We start from the raw sequence: 19,588 nt of genomic DNA on the forward strand, positions 1-19,588 counted from the left end.
GCCGCTCCCCCCTTGCCCCACAAAGTTGTTTTGAGCCCTGACAGGCTCTAGGGGGCATGTCATTTGCTTAGAGCCCAGAGGGGCTCAGGAGGCCATAACTGTTCTAAAGGCACGGTGGTGCCCACGCTCACTTTCCACAGCTGCCCAGCACTTAGTGGGCAGCTGCAACGTTTAGGTTGGGGCCCGTGGCGCTTTGCCCTGACTGCGTGCGCAGTCTTGCCCTGACTCTGAGTTTTGGACTGCGCCTCCTGCGCAGTCTTGCCCCTGACTTTGTTGGACGCCGGGCGTCCTAGCCCCGTCAAGGCCAGTTGGCCTAGGGACTGCCACAGATAGTGGCTAATGTGAGTTTTTGCGCCATTGTTCCTTTCCTGCACCTCTGAATGTGTTTATGCGTCATGTACTTTGCTTTACACCTCTGAATGTATTTTATGCATCATGTGTTTATGTGCTTAGACCCCTACAGGTAGAGTGATACTTAGGTGGTTGTTTTTCTCCTAGTACAGGTGGTGCTAGTGAGGTCCTGATTCCCTGCGCAGTATTTTCCTAAGGTGGTTAGGGTTGCGTAGGTGGTACTTACCTAATACCAGTAGTTACTGGTTGTGTGCTATATATGTTATTTTGTACTACAGTATTTTATACCCTATGTGCTAATTTCTACAAAGTGCTAATTCCTGACAGTGGTCCATGTGGCCCTGTCCCCTGTATATATAATCCCTTGTAAATTCTGCCCGTGCCTGTTGGCACATTGTAAAGTGCGTGTTTTTATCTGATGTGTTGTGTATAATACAAAGGCTATTTTTATAGAATACCTTGTGTGGAGTTTCCTTTGTGGTGGGCCTGGGGTGTTGTTGCTGGGTGAGCGCGCAAACGCTTTACACATCGCCTCCGGGATAAGCCTGACTGCTCGTGCCAAGCTACCAAGGGGGTGAGCAGGGGTTATCTTTGGCGTGTAACTTCCTTGCCCTGACTAGAGTGGTGGTTTCTGCCTGACTTTGGCGCAAGCCTTAGCCAACCAGAAATCCCATTTCTAACAGTTCAGCTAACTATAACTCGCGCGCCCGCAATGGACTGCTGATGACGTCACATATTACATCACTCATGACATGGTCAGTGACATCACTCATGACATCAATGATGACATCTCAAATGACATCACTAATGACATCACTGATGACATCATCCTTATGAAAGAGTGGCAGTCCTCCTCTTCCCCTAATATAACCTTTGATACACACATTCAAAAATAGAAACTACAATGTTCAAAACAATGGACATACCAATACCAGTTACAACAACCTATTCAGTAATTCTAAGATCCACATACACATCCACTCATTCACCAACAGTCCTATACAGTCACTCATACATGTACTCACTCATCATATGTACTCACACACCTATACATCCTGTTACACAACGCCACTCATCCATAGAGTTACTCACACACATAGTCACTCATGCTAATAAAGAATCAAACATCAATTTACTTGCATATACAGTTATACACACACCACCACACTTACTTCTACAGAAACTTACACATACTTAGTCTTTTAAACAATCACTTATAGAAACACATACTCTTTCAATCTCTCACATATACTCACTTATATACACCAATAGTCACATATACTAGTTTAAAACATATGCAGTTACTCATAAAGACACTATTGAGACAGTCTATCACTCACTAACACACCCATGCACACACTCATCCACCCATACAGTCCTGCACACATGCTGTCTTCAAAACATACAAACAGTGAGTTACTCATTCAAGCACCTATGCACTACGTAATACCCCCACCGAACCATACAGACACTCAGACACTCATATTGATACTCAAAAAACCAACAAATAACCTATATAGACACTCAGGTAGCTACTCACCAACCCATGCAGCCACTTATACACAAAGTGAGAGACTGATACAGATATTTACACATTTAAACATTACTCACTAAGCCATGTATTCACTAACATACACTTAATCCGTCAGTTATACAATCAATTTTTCAAAAACAAATCATCCATTTAGACACTTATATACCCATTTATTCTTCCATCGACCTTGAGATATACATATATAAAACATATGTAATTTTCAGAAAAACACACATTCACTGGATGATGTCATCAGTGATGTCATTTGAGATGTCATCAGTGATGTCATGAGTGATGTCACTGACCATGTCATGAGTGATGTAATATGTGACGTCATCAGCAGTGCATTGCTGGCACGCAAGTAATAGTTAGCTGAACTAACTATAACGGGGGAATTTCAATGGTTTTGTACGAACCGAGCACCCACGTTGCGCAGTCCATGCCGTGCGCGCCTCGCCTTTTTTTACACAGTAACATTTGTATTTTTCTCCCTTGTGGGTCCTATAATGTATTTAATAAATGTGATTGTTACTTCTTTATTTATTTATTTTATTTTTTTTTGCCGTGCGCGTACGGTAAGCTTACCGTACGCGCACTCCGCGATTTTTAAAAAAAATTATTAAATGTATTTTCCGTACTTTTGGGTCCTTCTTGGACCCCCTGACAAACACTAGGGGGTCTGCAACTCTCTTCGTTGCCCCCTTTTCACGTTCCCCACCTTTGTTTCTCAGTGCGAGAGACAGAAAATGGCGGCCGACACTTCCTGATTTCGACCGATTCGAATGTTTACAGTCATGTAACCACCAATCAGAATTGAGCTTGCGCACGGCACCGTACGCGTACGGTAAGCTTACGGTAAGCGCACGGAGCGCGCTTACAGATATATATATTGATTTAAATGCTATTTTCTCAGGACCTACTGAACAGATTTACACCAGACCTACAAAAGGCACATCCTTGACCTGAGGACTACCTCTCTGCCAAATTTCAAGTAATTCTGTTCAGCCGTTCGGGCTGTAGCTCGGACTAAAGGTCCTATGGGAAAATGCATGGGGAAAACGCGTTTTGGGACCCCCCTTTTTTCTCAGCCCCCGCTTGACGAATCCCCCCGAGACTTTCAGGGTAGGAGCGGAGCGTAGCGCCCCATTAGTTTTGAAAATTTCGCGAGGATTCGTCGACCGGCGCCAAAGTTATTCCAAATAGAATGTTGCGACCGCCAGTAGATAATATATATATATTATCTACTGGCGGTTGCCAGTAGATAGTTATAGTTAGGACCGAGTTCCCATAGGAAATCTGAAAATTCTATTTTGAATAACTTTGGAGCCGGTTGACTTATCTTCGTGAAATTTTCAAAACTAATGGGGCGCTCCGCTCAGCCCCTACCCTGAAAGTCTCGGGGTGATTCGTCAAGCGGAGGCTGAGAAAAAAGGGGGGTCCCAAAACGCGTTTTCCCCATGCATTTTCCCATAGGACCTTTAGTCGAAGGTACAGCCCGAACGGCTGAACAGAATTACTTGAAATTTGGCAAAGAGGTAGTCCTCAGGTCAGGCATGTGCCTTTTGCTTAAATGGTGTAAATCCGTTCAGTAGTTCCTGAGAAGATCAAAAGTAAAATCACATATATATCTGGGCGGAGCCTAACCACACATCTCATCGTGAGATCTGATTGGCATTCAGCCCTTCATCCAAGAAGTGTTGGCAGCCATCTTGGGACCAATATACATGATAGCACCTCATTAAAAAGCATTGCAGTTAATAGAAGGTTTTAAGACTTTAGTTACATTATAAATCATTTGTTGATGGTACCATACTCATTTTAGGAATTGTGGTGTGTTCTAAGGTGATTTTACCATGTGAAAAAGCCTTCTGCTGTGACATCATGAATCATGTTTGAGAGAAAACTATTTTCTCATGCTTTTCCCACAGAGGTTTGGAAGGTGATCTATAAGCTAACTGAGAGCATATTTTCTGTAAATTCACATTATCTTTCTCAGTCATGTGAGAATGAAGTCTGACATTCTCAGTAAAACATGTACATCCAACAAGGGCAGAGACTGTCAGTTGATTCCTTTGTGTTCTACTGCAGCTTCCCAGAGTGTTCTAAAGAACAACTAGAGCGCTAACAGTCCTACTTATGACAAAAGTATGGCACACCTGAAGCCATCTTGGTTGGAATAAAGTGGTAATTCTTAAAACATTTAATTTAAAAAGGAACAAATGAGGGGGTTCATTTTGCCATAGAAAGTATGATTAGTGCTGCAGACAGAAAAATTAGGGCACATTTTGAGTGACTTCTCAAATCCTCTTCTATTTCATAAAAAAATTCTGACATGCAGACTGAAACATGCACTTTCAATACCAGCAGCAGACTTCCCTGGTGAGCAGTAGCTTTACTACAGTGATCTAATAAGCAACTAGAGTGCTAACATTTTGAATTTATGGCAAATTTGTGACACATCTGAATGCCTTCTTGATGGAATTAAAGTAAAAAACTGAAAGTATTTCCTACTGAGGAGACTGTAGTAAATGAGGAAATTAGGAAACATCATAACAAATAAGTCTCCCAAAATGGCCACCAGAGACAAAAGAGCCCAAATGTAGCCCAAATATCACCCAGATGTAGCCCACGTATAGCCCAATGACAGAATGTCCCAGAGTGTTCTAACGAACAACTAGAGCGCTAACAGTCTTACTTATGACAAAAGTATGGCACACCTGAAGCCATCTTGAATGGAATAAAGTGGTAACACTTAAAACATTTAATTTACAAAGGAACACAATGAGGGGATTCATTTTGCCATAGAAATTATGATTAGTGCTGCAGAAAGAAAAATTAGGGCACATTTTGACTTCTCAAATCCTCTTCTATGTCATAAACAAATTCTGACATGCAGACTGAAACATGCACTTTGAATACCAGCAGCAGACTTCCCTGGTGAGCAGTAGCTTTACTACAGTGATCTAATGAGCAACTAGAGTGCTAACATTCAGAATTTATGCTGAAGAAAGAAAAATTAGAGAGACTGCAGTAAATGAGGAAATTAGGAAACTTCATAACAAATAAATCTCCCAAGATGGCCACCAGACACAAAAGAGCCTAAATGCAGCACAAATATCACCCAGATGTAGCCCACATGTAGCCCAATGACAGAAGTGTGCAAAACACTTATTTTTTGTGTATTTGCAGTTTTATATAGTGCAGACTTGTCAGGTATTGGAAGGCTTTACATGAGCATTGGCTACATCACACAAGATCAAATTCATTTTGGTTGTAGACATGGGGAGATTAAATGATTTGACCACAATCACAGAATGTTGAGCTGAAGCAGAAACTCCAACCTGGTTCCCCAGTTGCAAAGTCTGCAGCTCTGGAAGTAACACCACATCCTCTCGCCAAGGTGCAACATTTAATCAAGTGGTCAACTGGATAAAAAAACATAAAGATTACAAATAATTTAAAAGTTCTTTGTCGCTATTTGAAAACTCAGAAAATATGTCCTCATTTTAGTTTTTTAGAGCACTAACCATAATTTTGAGGCAAATAAGACCCTCTCATATATGTAATTTCTGAAGGAAATACTCTAGGTATTACAGTTTTGATTACATCAAGATGACGTCAGGCGTTCCACACTTTTGTAATAAATATAGAATGTTAGCAATCTAGTTGTTCATTGGGATACTGTTGAGAGGCAGAGGCCAGGGGCACGGACTCTGAAAATTGAAGGCAGGTAGGAGAGTGCAGAGGCAACAATTTGACTGGGCAGGCAGGAAGGGCAGTGGCAGCACAACAGACTATGGAGGGCAGTGGAAAGGGGGCAGGGGCAACAAACCAACAATACAGGACTGGCAAGAGAGGCTGTGGCAATATAATAGACCATTGTGGGCAGAAGGAAGAGGCAGTGGTAGTACAACCATACATGCCAACAGACCCGTTTCAGCCAGGAAACGTCCAATGTTTTTAAGCTCAAATGGGCTTTATTTAATCTGTCTCCTGTCTACAATCTCCTCTTTTTCAATGTAACTCAAAGGGGAAAATCAATACCCCAGTTTTTTTTCAAAATCTCCCTCTTACCAAGTTCAAAATGTTCGCAAGTATGGTACATTGAATCATGGTAGACAGGAGGAATTGGGGTAGGGACATGGACTCGGATAACAGAGGACAGGAGGGACATGGAGAGGTACACCAAACTGACCCTACAGGGCAGGCATCAGGGTTTGCAGCAGCACAATACACCACACAGCGCATGCGGGACGGGAGTGCAGCACAACAATCCATAGAAAGCAATAGGGAGGGGACAGGACCATGTACATGGACAACAGAGAACAGATGGGAAAGAGGCAATGGTAGCTAGCTGACTATAATGGACAGACAGGAGAGAAAGCTGCAGCATAACAGACCATAAAGGGCAGGAGGGACGGATCAGGAGCATTACATTGGAAAAGACAAGCCAGGAGGGAGACAATAGGGGGTCTGCACATGGAAACAGAGGGCTGGGGGCAAGGTGGCAGGGCAGGAGCAGCAAGATGACCATGGAGGTCAGGCAGGATGGTGTCAGGACCTACTACTTGCACCTTCCTAACTAGCACAGAAGCAGAACGACGAAAGGTCCCACTGCCATCCTCAGAACGCTTCCTGTTTGGTTCCAAAACTCATCACAGGGAAGTTCCTAAGGGGGGAAAGGGGAATGGGTCGAGAAGAGACTGCTCAAAGGCCTGCCTGCTGCTTCGTGACTTCTTCTTGGTCTTCTTACAGGTCTGCCAATATTAACATCAATTAAACTTACTTCAAACTTGTTTTCTTCCTTACTGCTTCCCTTAACCCAAGTCCCTTATCTTACCAGGTTGTCTTGGATGCTTGCTACTCTTCTTACTTCTCTATTCCATCTAGCTTGGAGGAGAAGTCTTCACTCTATTCTCTTCTTGGTTTGGGAGGTCGTGCTGCTCAAGATCACCTCTTCCGCCTTTCACAGGAAAGAACAGGGATACTATAAGTCAAGGGTGAAGATTAATTATTTACTGGTGTGTGCTTTTCCTTTTCTCTCTCACTGGTACTTACTTAACAGAGAAAAGAGTGAGGCGGTGTAACGGGAATTCTGTGGTGTAGATTTGGCCTGGATACTTAAATCCCTTTAGTGGTTTTTTGGTTTGAGCTATCTTGTCAATTAGGAGTACTCTGAACCCCTCTGATATTTTAATGTAACGTTTTGAGCATTCCTCAATCTTTGCGGGACACCACGAGGTAACTATTGGCTTGAGGAAGCTTGTTTTTAGGTTCGCCCTATTTATTTCTTTTAGGATACTTTTTTGAGTGGAATTACGATAGGAAAAAGGAAAGGCTTCTTGGCGTTTATTATTTGCACCTGTTGTCACCAATATGCTTCTTTCTGACTCGATTTTTGTTTTAGTTGATTTTCCCAATAGTACCCTCGAGAACTGATTGTGTTCTCTCAGAGCGTTCTAAAATATCGAGTCTACAGGTAGCTTGTCTCCGCACCTAATCTCCGCTGTTCGGAGATGTAATCACAAATTCACGAAGGCCGATGCAACGTTCTGAACCTTCATCAGCGTCGGTCTCTGGAATCTTCAAAGCCTCTGATTTCCTCTCACGCAGCGCTTGAATGGCGCGCTCGCGTCTGAGGCAACCCGATGTTCGTTTCTTCTCAGGATTATTTATGAGCTCTCTTCAGACGCTGCGCTCGAGGATCAGCACACGCGTCTAAAAGCGTCTCCCAAAGATTATTTCACAAATAGCAATTCTTGTCACACGTTCCAATGAAAAACTATTTAGTCATGTATTACAGAGCTGAAACATATCTCCTGTGGCATAGAACTTTAGTCTCTTTTCTTTTAACCTTACAGATTATATTCTTTTTATACTCAAGGAATTTTTACTATTTTAAAGCTAATAATTCTCACTAACCTTTATCAGATGGGGAGCTTTTAAACCGGCGAAACTAACCCCGCACATTCGCAAACTACCTTAACTGACTAACATGACGCAGGGAATTCAGGTGTTCTTCTCTCAGCTTCTTCAGTGAAGTGCACAGTAGAATGTTGACACACACTTCACCAGGTGTCAGAATTCTAAAAGACTAGACCGCCAACAGCAGAGTGCTGAAGCAGTATGGGCATGTTGGCAGCAATCTTAGAATTCCATCGGTGCCAACATGCACCCCAGCTTAGTGGATTGAATGGCTTTTGATAATCTTGCGAAAGGGAGATAGAAGCCAGAAAGGCGTTACCAGGAGGAAACCTCTTGTGGGTCCTGACAGATGGGCACTAGAAACAAGACACACCATGGAGAGCAACAATGAGACTATGGTGGCATACACACAGACCATGGAGGGAAGGTGGGAGGGGGTCAGGGGCAGCTAGCTGACCACACAGGGAAGGTGGGAGGGGCCATGGCAGCACAGAAGACCATGCATGGCAAGCGGGAGGGTTAGTGGCAGCACAATGGCTATGATGGGCAAGAAGGAGGGTGCAGGGGCGTGCACAAAGGACCATGGAGGATAGAAGGGAGGGTCAGGACCTGGGCACAGACAAGAGAGTTCAGGGGAAGGGGCCTCCCAACAGACCACGCGGGGCAGGCAGGAGGAGCAGTTGCAGCACAACAGATCAGGGAGGGCAGAAGGGTGTGGCAGTAAAATGGACCATGGAGGACAGGAGGAAGGGGATAGGGGCATGGCATGTGGACAGGCAGGGTGGAGGTGGCAGGGACAGGTTACAGTCATCTGGCAATGCTAGGCAGGTGGGAGGGGAGTGGCAGCTCAACAGAACACTCAGAGTAGATTGGAGTGGCAGGTCCATGGAACATAGTGGGAAAAAAGGATGGAGCAGGGGCATGCACAAAGACATCGGAGGGTAGGGGGAAGGAGAATAGGGGCAGCAAGCTAAGCACAGAGGCTAAGCAGGAGGTCAATGATGGGCCATAGAATTGGGCAATGGAGGGCAGGAGGAGTGGACTGGTACATCATGCTAAATGAAGGGCAGTGGCAGCACATCAGACCATGCATGGCAGGAGGGAGGAGGCTAGTCCATGGATTCAGACAACAGAGGATAGGGAGGAGGTGGATGGGGCAGCAAGCTAACTGTTCAGAGAAGGTGGGTATTAGGAATTTTATTGTTTTTAAAATGTGTGTCTGTGCGAACTACTTAAAATATGAACAAGTATGCAGCATAATCTCACTTTTATTCAGGGAGAAGAGGACCTTTGTGACTGTGACTCCGGGCTGACTTGGCAGAAACACCCACTGACCCTCCACCCCCATCGCAAAATGTAATGCCCGTATAAAGGGTAGGTGGACGCAGTGTTATATAGAACATAGTCCTGAGAGCACGATTGAAAATGAAAACTAGATGTAGTATATGGTATAAACTATGCACCAAAAAGTGTGAAATAAGATGAACCGGGGCGTGAAATGTAATATGCAATACATTGTGCGCAATGACAGATTCATTGGAGAGCGCGAGATAGCACAGGCACTAGCTCGTGCTATGCGATATGCGCCTTGGAGTGTAATATGCACGGGACAGTGTTGTGTAACATAACTAGTCTCTAAAGTTGTAATATAAAATATGTGCTGGGGAGTGTAACGTTGCATATGCACTGTGACAAAGATATGGATCCCAGATTGTAGTATGTATGGCATAGCGCTGTGCGTTATAACATACACATCGAGGAAGGCACGTTAGATGGGGAAATATAACCCGTGCGAAGGCAAGTGTGGCATGACATATTCACGGGGTGGTGTTACAATGCACATGGGCTAGAGAGTGTCATAGCATACGCACTAGCTGGTAGAATACAACACAGAGGTGTGAGGCAATCGGCGGCACTGGTGGGTGTAACACAGCATTGGGCTCAGCCAGGAGCACGCTGTGACTCTCAAGTGAGGTTTGTCTCCTTTCCAGAGAGTAAAATAAAAAGTATTACACATCCGGCGGTGGATGTGTTTTTTATTAACCGTGAGGGGGGTTTCTTGCATAGTTTGGTCGAATTTTTGTCGAATCCCCTTTGAATGGCTTGGTGTGCTTGTATATTAAATGTGCCCGTCAATAGCTACCCATGTTTGTATAAATAAACAACAAGGGCGTCTACTTGGAGAGTACCCACCGGCGGGGGCGCCGGGATTAGGCACGGTAGGGCGTCAGACACGTCAGAGCTTCACTAGCAGTGTAAATACATTCCATGTGGATTCATTCTATGTATAGTCGCCTTTTAATGAATATCACGCAAATCGTCATGGTGATAGGTACATACGGTTTGTCCAGCATGTCCTAGGTGTTTCTATAAATATATATATATTTAAAATATTAAAAAACAAAGGCCGGCCCCGGGGGATGGGGTCCCCGGAGCCATAAGTGGCCTGAGGAGGGGGGCAAAGCAGCCCCCTCCTAAAGAATTTTAATTAAAAAAAGGCCATGACCCGGGGGTTGGGGTCGCCGGGGCCGATTAAGGCCTTGGGAGGGCCAAATTTATTTTTTTCAGCAAAATAAATTAGGGTGCAGGCCCTGGGGGATGGGGTCCCCAGGGCCAGTAAATTAGAAAAAGAAGGGGGGCAACACAGCCCTCCTTCTTAAAAAAATAAAATAAATAAAAGACCGGCATCACGCTGGAGGCCACGCCCCTTCCTTGCAGCACTCTGCAAACGCGCCCCCTGGCCAGTTGTAAGTTGGGAATTAATTCCCCTTCAATACTGCGGGTCCCTGAGGGCCAACTAGCCCAACAGGTATCTCCAGTGTGCGCCAGGGAGCTGCGTTGCAGACAGGTGTTCTGAGGCCACGCCCCTTTTTACACCTCTATTCAACGCAGCTCTGTGGCGCTTACTGGAGGTATCTAGTGGGCTAGTTTGACCCTAGGGGCCCTTAGGATTCAAGGGGACTTAATCTCTCAACTTAGAATGGCCACAGGGCGCGTTTACACAGTGGTGAAGGGAGGGGAAGGGGCCTGAGGTGACGTGTGCAAACAGGCCCTGTGGCGCATTGTAAGTTGGGGAAATAATTCCCTTTCAATCCTGAGGGACCCTGGGGGCCAACTAGCCCACCAGGTGCTTCCAGTAAGTGCCACTGCTCTGCGTTGCAGAGAGGTGGTGCAGGCCGTGCCCCTTTTTACACCTCTCTGCAATGGCGCTTACTGGAAGTACCTAGTGGGCCATTTTGCCCCTAGGGATCCTCAGGATTCAAGGGGACTTAATCTCCCAACTTAAAAAACGGCCACAGGGAATGTTTACACAGTGGGGAAGGAAGGGGACGGGGCCTGAGGTGACGTGTGCAAACACACCCTATGGCGCGTTTTAAGTTGGGGAAATAATTCCCCTTCAATCCTGAGGGCCCCTGGGGGCTAACTAGCCCACCAGGTGCTTCCAGTAAGCGCCACTGAGCTGCGTTGCAGACAGGTGGTCCAGGCCGTGCCACTTTTTACACCTCTCTGCAACGCAGCTCTGTGGCGCATACTGGAGGTACCTAGTGGGCTAGTTGGACCCTAGGGACCCTCAGGATTCAAATTAACTTAATCTCCCAACTAAAAACGGCCACAGGGCGTGTTTACACAGTGGTGAAGGGAGAGGACGGGGCCTGAGTTAACGTGTGCAAACAAGCCCTGTAGCGCGTTTTAAGTTGGGGAAATACTTCCCCTTCAATCCTGAGGGCCCCTGGGGGCTAACTAGCCCACCAGGTGCTTCCAGTAAGCGCCACTGAGCTGCGTTGCGGAGAGGTGGTCCAGGCCGTGCCACTTTTTACATCTCTCTGCAACGCAGCTCTGTGGCGCATACTGGAGGTACCTAGTGGGCTAGTTGGACCCTAGGGACCCTCAGGATTCAAATGAACTTAATCTCCCAACTAAAAATGGCCACAGGGCGTGTTTACACAGTGGTGAAGGGAGGGGATGGGGCCCGAGTTAACGTGTGCAAACAAGCCCTGTGGCGCGTTTTAAGTTGGGGAAATAATTTCCCTTCAATCCTGAGGGACCCTGGGGGCCAACTAGCCCACCAGGTGCCTCCAGTAAGCACCACTCCGATGCATTGCAGAGAGGTGGTCTAGGCCGTGCCCCTTTTTACATCTCTCTGCAACGCAGCTCTGTGGTGCTTACTGGAGGTACCTAGTGGTCTAGTTGGACCCTAGGGACCCTCAGGATTCAAGGGGCTTAATCTCCCAACTTAAAACGGCCACTGGGCGTGTTTACACAGTGGGGAAGTGAGGGGACGGGGCCTGAGGTGACGTGTGCAAACACGCCCTGTGGCACGTTTTAAGAGGTAGTTTTAATCCCCTGCCCTATTATATACTAGGAGCTTACAGAGGAGGTCATGCTGATCACAGGGGGACCCCAACGTATAGTGTTCCCTAGTGTATGTAGGTGTTTTCACTGTATTCTGAGAGTCTTTTAACATAGCACTGGCTCTAGGACTGGTTAGTCAGACTCAGTTACCACCAGTGTCCGTCTGAAAAAGTTGAGGGTACAGGATGATTTTGCAACAAGGCTTCTTTCTGCTCTTCTGTTTGTTCATTTTGCACGTTATCCTTCTTCCTGCACTTTTCTTCGTCTTTGAGGATTTCTGTTGCTTCTTTCTGCATTTCTTTTTTTTCTTTCTGTGTGTTTGTTCTTCTTTCTTCACATGTCCTATCTCTGTAGGCATAGTTAGAAATTAGCATATAAAAAACCTTTGAAATTCACTGAAAAAAACATAGGTTTCAGGGGCGTTATAGTTAGCTGGACTTTTCACTCGTACAAAACCATTGAAATGTGAATTGAATAAATGTTTTATGAAAATAACACTCCACACTACCAGAACATTTAGTTTGCTTATATGCTTGCAGAGTCATTTAGAACTAAGAAATCTGTTGCAAAAATAAAAGCATTGTGGGTGGCATGGTGCTTTGTCAGTGTGCTACATGTGAGGCACAGTGACAAGTACGACAACGATTGAATGCACCATGTAATCAAGCAATTAACAATTGGACAATAAGTCAGTGTGTTAATTCTCCCTGCAATGAATAACATGCTGGGTTTAAATCAGGTAAAACATCAGACCACAGCCTTTATTCCTTTAGCACCAATTGTTTGCTATACAAACCACTGAATTGGTGAAGCAACTAGAATCAGTGGGTGCCATGGCTGTACAAACATATGTTGCCCTTTAAAAGGTGTTCTCAAATGAGATAAGTGAGGTTACAGTTATGTTCACAATACCTTTTACAATACTTAACAGATGAGTTTGCAGGAGAGCCCCTGTCTGTCAGTGTAAGGAAATCCTTTTTTTTTAGTTTAAATAAAAGCTTTATTAAAGTGAAATACAAATGTACAGAAAAATCTGTAACTTTAAATGGAAAAGTCAGGTTATCAAATGCTATATGCATCAAAGAAGGCAACAATAAGAATATCCAAAATATGCCTAAAGGAGTTATACAATATATCTATTATAATATTATCAAAAATCTGTACTTATACACTCATTTTTATATTTTGCAATGAGAGAAAATAAAGAAGAAAAAGAAAAAAAAGAAGAAAGAAGAGGGGAAAAGAAAACACAAGAAAAAGGAGAGAAAGAAGAAGAAGAAAGAAGCCTACCATATATATTGCATATGTATAGATATACTGCATATTGAACCATATATCGTACTATAAATTATTCTATACAATAATTTTCATTTCATATAACAGCACAATTCATATACAAACAATTACAAAATAACAATGCATATTAATGAACAAAAAAAAATAATCAATCATGGAGGTTGTAAACCCATAGTAGAATCCTTAGAAGGTATAGGCCTTTTGTTCAAGTACCAACAAGTAAGGACTACAAAATATATTATTGTATCATCTGCATAGTAGATGTAGCTGATGCTGTATCCAGCCTGTGATGAGAACAAAGAATATTCCACCAACTAGTGACACTTATGTTCTTGGCATTCTTTCAGTTGATGTAATGACATGAAAAGCAATCGCAAGTGTCAGATCTAGGAATTTGCCTAATTTAGAGCGTGTTGGCCAAGAGTGTGAAGAACTTCCTAGAAATATATGTGTAACATCAAAGGGAAAATTTATGGAACAAATAACAGAAATAGTTCTACAAACATTTGACCAAAAAGCAGTGGTTGGGGGACAATGAAAAACATGTGTAGATATGTACAAGGAAGGGCTCCACAAGTCCAGCACATTTCTGAAAGACTTGGGTTATATATGTTGTGGAGAAAGTGGGGTAATATATAGCCTATTATAAAAATAATAAAGGGCTTGTTTAGTGCTAGCATTGGGTGAAGTATGATGTATTTTGGTCCAGATTGAGCCCGAAACCTTTAATGACAGGGGTTGTTTAAGATCAGATTTCCACAATGTCTCAACTCTAGAATTGGGATGAGAAGGAGTAACGTAATACAAATATTTGTATATATGTGATGCTTTCAGAAATGACAAAGGTGTAATTGGGTCTGGAAGTGAGGGATTTATGTGAGATTGCGATTGAGAAAGCGTGGAGATAGCATGTAAAAGAGCATTTCTCAGAGATAAAAAGCAATCAGTGCACCACTATGTATCAATTCCATAAAATACAAGAGCTGTATCCAATGTTGTTTTCTTCAAATTCTCCTTTTATTTCGACTTGCAAATGATTCTAGTCTGACATACAACATGTAGGGTGGATCAGCCAATGCATTTCATCCATTTATAAATGGACTTCCTCAGGGCATTCGCAGAGCCCAGTAATGTAACGGGCCGCTGTATTAAGATAAGACGTAATTTGTCAGCAGCGATATGCAACCATGCGCCTGTTCAAATGAGTCACTTTGGGGCAATAGTAGCCACCTTAAACTTTCTAGTGACCGTAGGGTAGGTGTGCAACACACCTAAAATGATCAATACATTAGGTCCTACACAAATTTAATGGTGGCCCAGGGTGGTCAATCGCGTGCACTCAGCACCTTGATACGTGCTGGACGGCTCTTCCCATTTGGAACATATACCAGGAGGATCGTCTTCGACTAAGCTGTCCAGCACGTATCAAGGTGCTGAGTGGACTCGATTGTCCATCCTGGGCCGCCTTTAAATGTGTGCCTGTTACATTAATGGGCTCTGCGAATGCCCTGAAGTCTATTTGTAAATGGACGAAACGTGTTGGGTGATCCACCATACATGTTGTATGTCACACTAGAATCATTTGCAAGTCGAAATAAAAGGAGAATTTAAAGAAAGCAACATTGGATACAGATCTTGTATTTTATGGAATTGATACATAGTGGTGCACTGATTGCTTTTTATTTTGAACATTTTCCAGTCCAGTTGAGGACCACACCTTGACAGTGGGTGTTTCTGATCGGGTGCACACATACTCTTGTGGGGGAATTCCCTTTATATACTGTTCTTTGGGGCTAGCAGGTTAGATGCTAGTAACTACAGGGCCTCAATGTCAATTGTTTTTATCAGCATTTTTAAGAGACTCATACTTGGTGGCTTAAGTAGAAGGAAGAGCAAAGTTAGTTTGAATATCAGAAAAAAGAAGATGAGACACATCACATAATATTTGTTTTATTTGGATTATACCTTTCTGAACCCCTTATTTCCAGAAATTTAAGAGATTGATTATGCCAAAAAGAGGATTACAAGAATTCTTGTATTGGGAACAAGGGTCTCATGAGAATATGGGAGGATAATATATTAGAATAACACTTGTGGAGACCACTTAAGTCCAGTGCCAACATAGCTCTCAGACAATACTTATTCAGATTTTGAGAAATTCAGTTGATAGCCAGATAACCCAGAATATGAAAGTAGTAGATTAGTAAAGGCTGGGATAGGTGCTTCCCGATCAGAGACATAAAGGATCACATCATCCGCATAAGCCAAGAACTTAATCTCTATATCTTTATTAAGCCATGGAGTGCCGGAATGTGTGCAAGAAGGGTTCAAGGGATAAAATAAAAAGCAAAGAAGACAAAGGGCATCCCTGTCTGGTGCCCCGCAAAAGGGGAATATATGCTGACTGGGAACCATTTAAAAAAACAGACGTCATCGGGAGGAATATAATATAGCTATATATTTGAGAAAGGCTGCACTAAATCCATGCCATTCTAGAACCTGCATCATAAATTTCCAGTTAATGTGATCAAAAGCCTTTTCGGCATCCAATGTTACAGCCGACAGAGGTGTATGATCTGAGGAGGCCAAATGTAATATATCCAAAAGTAACCGAGAATTATCAGTCATATGCCTGCCTTTAACGAAACCTGTCTGTTCAAATCCAACCATGTCAGAATTTAAGGGTGAGATCCTAATTGACAAAATCTTGGCGAAAAGCTTACAATCTAAATTAATAATGGAAATGGGCCTATAGTTGGCCCATAAAGAGGGGTCCATGTCTTTCTTAGGGATCAAGCAGATCATAGCCTCTAAAAAGGTCCCCTTAGCTTCCTCCTCCGAAAGAAACCATTGATATAAAGTAAGTAAGTGTGGAAGCAGAAGATGAGAAAAACAGAAATAAAATTCAACAGAAAACCCGTCTGTACCCGGTTCTTCATCTTTGGGTAACACACAGTGAGCAGACTTTAGTTCAGGAATTGATATAGGCTCTTCCAAAAAATAAAGCTCCTGTAATTGCTGCCATCTTGGTGGGAGAGAATGAAAGTAGGAGTCTAGTGCTTCATCAGTGGGGAAATGGTCCGGTGTATATAAATCTGTGTAAAAAACAGTAAAGCATTTCAAAATGTCATCATTCTTAACATGAGGATATCCATTATCATCCAAAATCTTAATTATTTTAGATTTGTAAGACTTGACCTTCAAATAGTTGGCAAGTAGTTTCCCTGCCTTATTACGTCTACCATAAAACATAGAATTTATTTTTAATAAAGAACCAGCAGCTTCCTCTGTAGACCTTTTGTAAAATTTAAATTTGGTTCTCATTAAATGTTAAAGCACACTATCATTATTAGTGGTGAAAAACTCATGACCTAATTGCTTGATGGACTTAAGTAATAATGAGGATTCTTTATTGGCTTTTTTCTTCTTAACCAAAACAAAATTAATTATATATTTCCGCGGGCAGAAGCTTTAAAAGCATCCCAAACAATATGAAATGGGATATCAGGTGTGATATTTTGCAAAAATATTATTTTATGAAGCATTCAAAATCATGTACAAACTCTTTATCTTTAAATAAACTATTATTAAAGTACTATATATTACATTTAGATGTCTTCGGCAATAAGTCCAAATCTATAAAAACAGGTGCATGATCTGAGATTAGTATTGAACCAATTTGAGCTTGAGTTAGAGAGGCAACTAAGGAGGGTGAGAGAAATAAATAATTTCCTAGTGCCGGAGAATAAAAAGTGTATTCTAAGGTGTCCAGAGAAAATAACCTCCAGGCATATACTAATCCTGTGGAATGAACAAATCGTGTAAATGAGTTTTGCATCTTATTAGGGACAAATTTAAGTTGTCATTATCTAGGAAACGATCAAAAATCTGATTAAAATCACCACCAACTATTAGATTTGCATTTGTACAGGAACATTGAACCACAGACACTTGTTCCCAGAAATGTACATCTATACCGGTGGGGCCATAAATATTTAATATAGAAATAGGTTTGTGATGAATGGTGGCATGAATTAAAACCCATCTACCATCCGCATCTCTTTCCTCCTTCTCTATCACCAAGGGAAGGGATTTGTGTACTAGAATAACAACCCCATTCTTATGATCAAAAGCTGGAAAACAAAACATTTGTCCGACACAATTTTTACGTAGTGAATTTAAATCCTTATCAATTAAGTGCATTTTCTGTAATAAAGCAATATTACATTTAAACGAAGCTCGATGGGTTAGAACTTGTTGCTTTTTAATAGGATTACACAAGCCCGTAACATTCCATGAAATGATCTGAGTGAGTTTATCAATGTGATGTTTAAACATATATATTAAGTCAATATATCTATAAAAGGAAACCATTGCAACAAACCAACTGAATATAAATAGCTGATGAATTATTACAATCAACATATGCATTAAAGCACAACAATACATGGTGAAATCAATAAGAAAAATTATAAAAAAGAAAAACAAATGATAAAAAGACAGGGTAGAGAAAGAAAAAGAAGAAGTAAAAATAGGAAGAGCGAGAATCGTCTTGGGGGAGATGAAAAAGATGACAAAAAGCAAAGAAGAGCTTTAGTCATGAAAAAAGAAGAACACATCTTGTGTAAGAAGAATATGTCGGAGGGGTAGAAAAGTGCAAGACCAAAGACAGCTAGCAGATGAAAAACCATTAAATGACAGAACAATAGTAAGGGACTACAAGTTAACAGACGTCCAGAACTTCTCCTACCAAGGTATTTTATTTTTTTCTAATAGTAATTGGGCTCCTCCTCTTGACCAGTCTAGACTAAAATTCATCAGAACCATAGAGGCATGTTTTTGATTTTGTGACAACATATGCAGTAAACTTATCCGGATATGCTTAAAATATACAGCAGTAAATGCCTATCAGTAGCAACCAATGGCTCTGTAGTGTGGAGTAATGCCAACCCTAACACATAGCCATCATGTAAAAACTATTTTCTTTGTCGTATGCTGCCCGTACTAAGATCTACCTCCACATATCTCTTGCATAATGTGCTCGATGTATCATATGTCGCAGATCAAATTCAAGTAAGAGGATAGTGCTCTTAGCACAAAATTTGGAGCATGGAGGGATCAAAGTTCACAAGGGACATCATTAAGGATTGTTAAGCTTTGGAGCATATTAACAAAATCCCATGGCCAGCATACATGGACAACCTATTAAAGAACATCGATAAAGACCTATTGGTAAAAAACTCTCACAGACATTTTGCAATTTGGTGAAAGTGAAATTAAAAAATTGTATATAAAGAAACTAAGCCAAGGATGAGCTAGGAGAGATGAAGAAAAAACAAGCATATCAAGATATATGGTTAGTATTGAGTCGACAGGTCTACCAAATTATCTGGTTAAGGTTACAAACACCCAAGATAGATTTTATTTGACAAGACTGCATTTACGCACAGGCCATGAACTGGTGGCTTTCCCCAAACTTGAAAAATGGCAGAAAATAAAAGCCCATGTGATGGGAAAGCAAATCAGTCCACGATGCACTTTATGCTGTTTTGTAAGTTTTATCAAGATATCATAAAAACATTTTTACGCCCAATTTTTATTGTACAGAAACTATTCTTTTATAAGGATGCTATGAAATTTCTTTGTACCCTTGATATTGAACTAGCCTGTCGTGCTGTTGCTGGTTTTATATGCAGGGCCATACAAGGAAGGAAATCCCTTGTACATCTAGACCGATTAGTTTATGAAGTCAATTGAAGGGTGACCCTTGGATGAAAAGTAAAAATATTAAATGGGATAACAAGATGATTTTTACAGATGAAGTTTTAACTGTAATACCGTCCATTATATTAAATTAATTGAGAATACTTTTTTAATTGTATGTACTTTTATTAACCTCTTCGCTGCCAGGAATTTTCCCACACTGTGCTAAGCGTTTTTGGGCTGTTTGGGGTAGTTTGCGCTTAAGCCCCTGTAACATTTTGACCACATAAGGTATTCACACCAAATTTGCGTCCTTTTTTTCCAACATCATAGGGAATCCGAAGGTACCCAGGGTTTGTGGATTCCTCTAAAGGGGACACTGAAATTAGCCAAAATACAGCTAAATGTTGTTGTTTTTGGAAAAAT

This window comes from Triturus cristatus, chromosome 5_2 (assembly GCF_964204655.1).
Source record: "Triturus cristatus chromosome 5_2, aTriCri1.1, whole genome shotgun sequence".
Classification (NCBI taxonomy): Eukaryota; Metazoa; Chordata; class Amphibia; order Caudata; family Salamandridae; genus Triturus; species Triturus cristatus.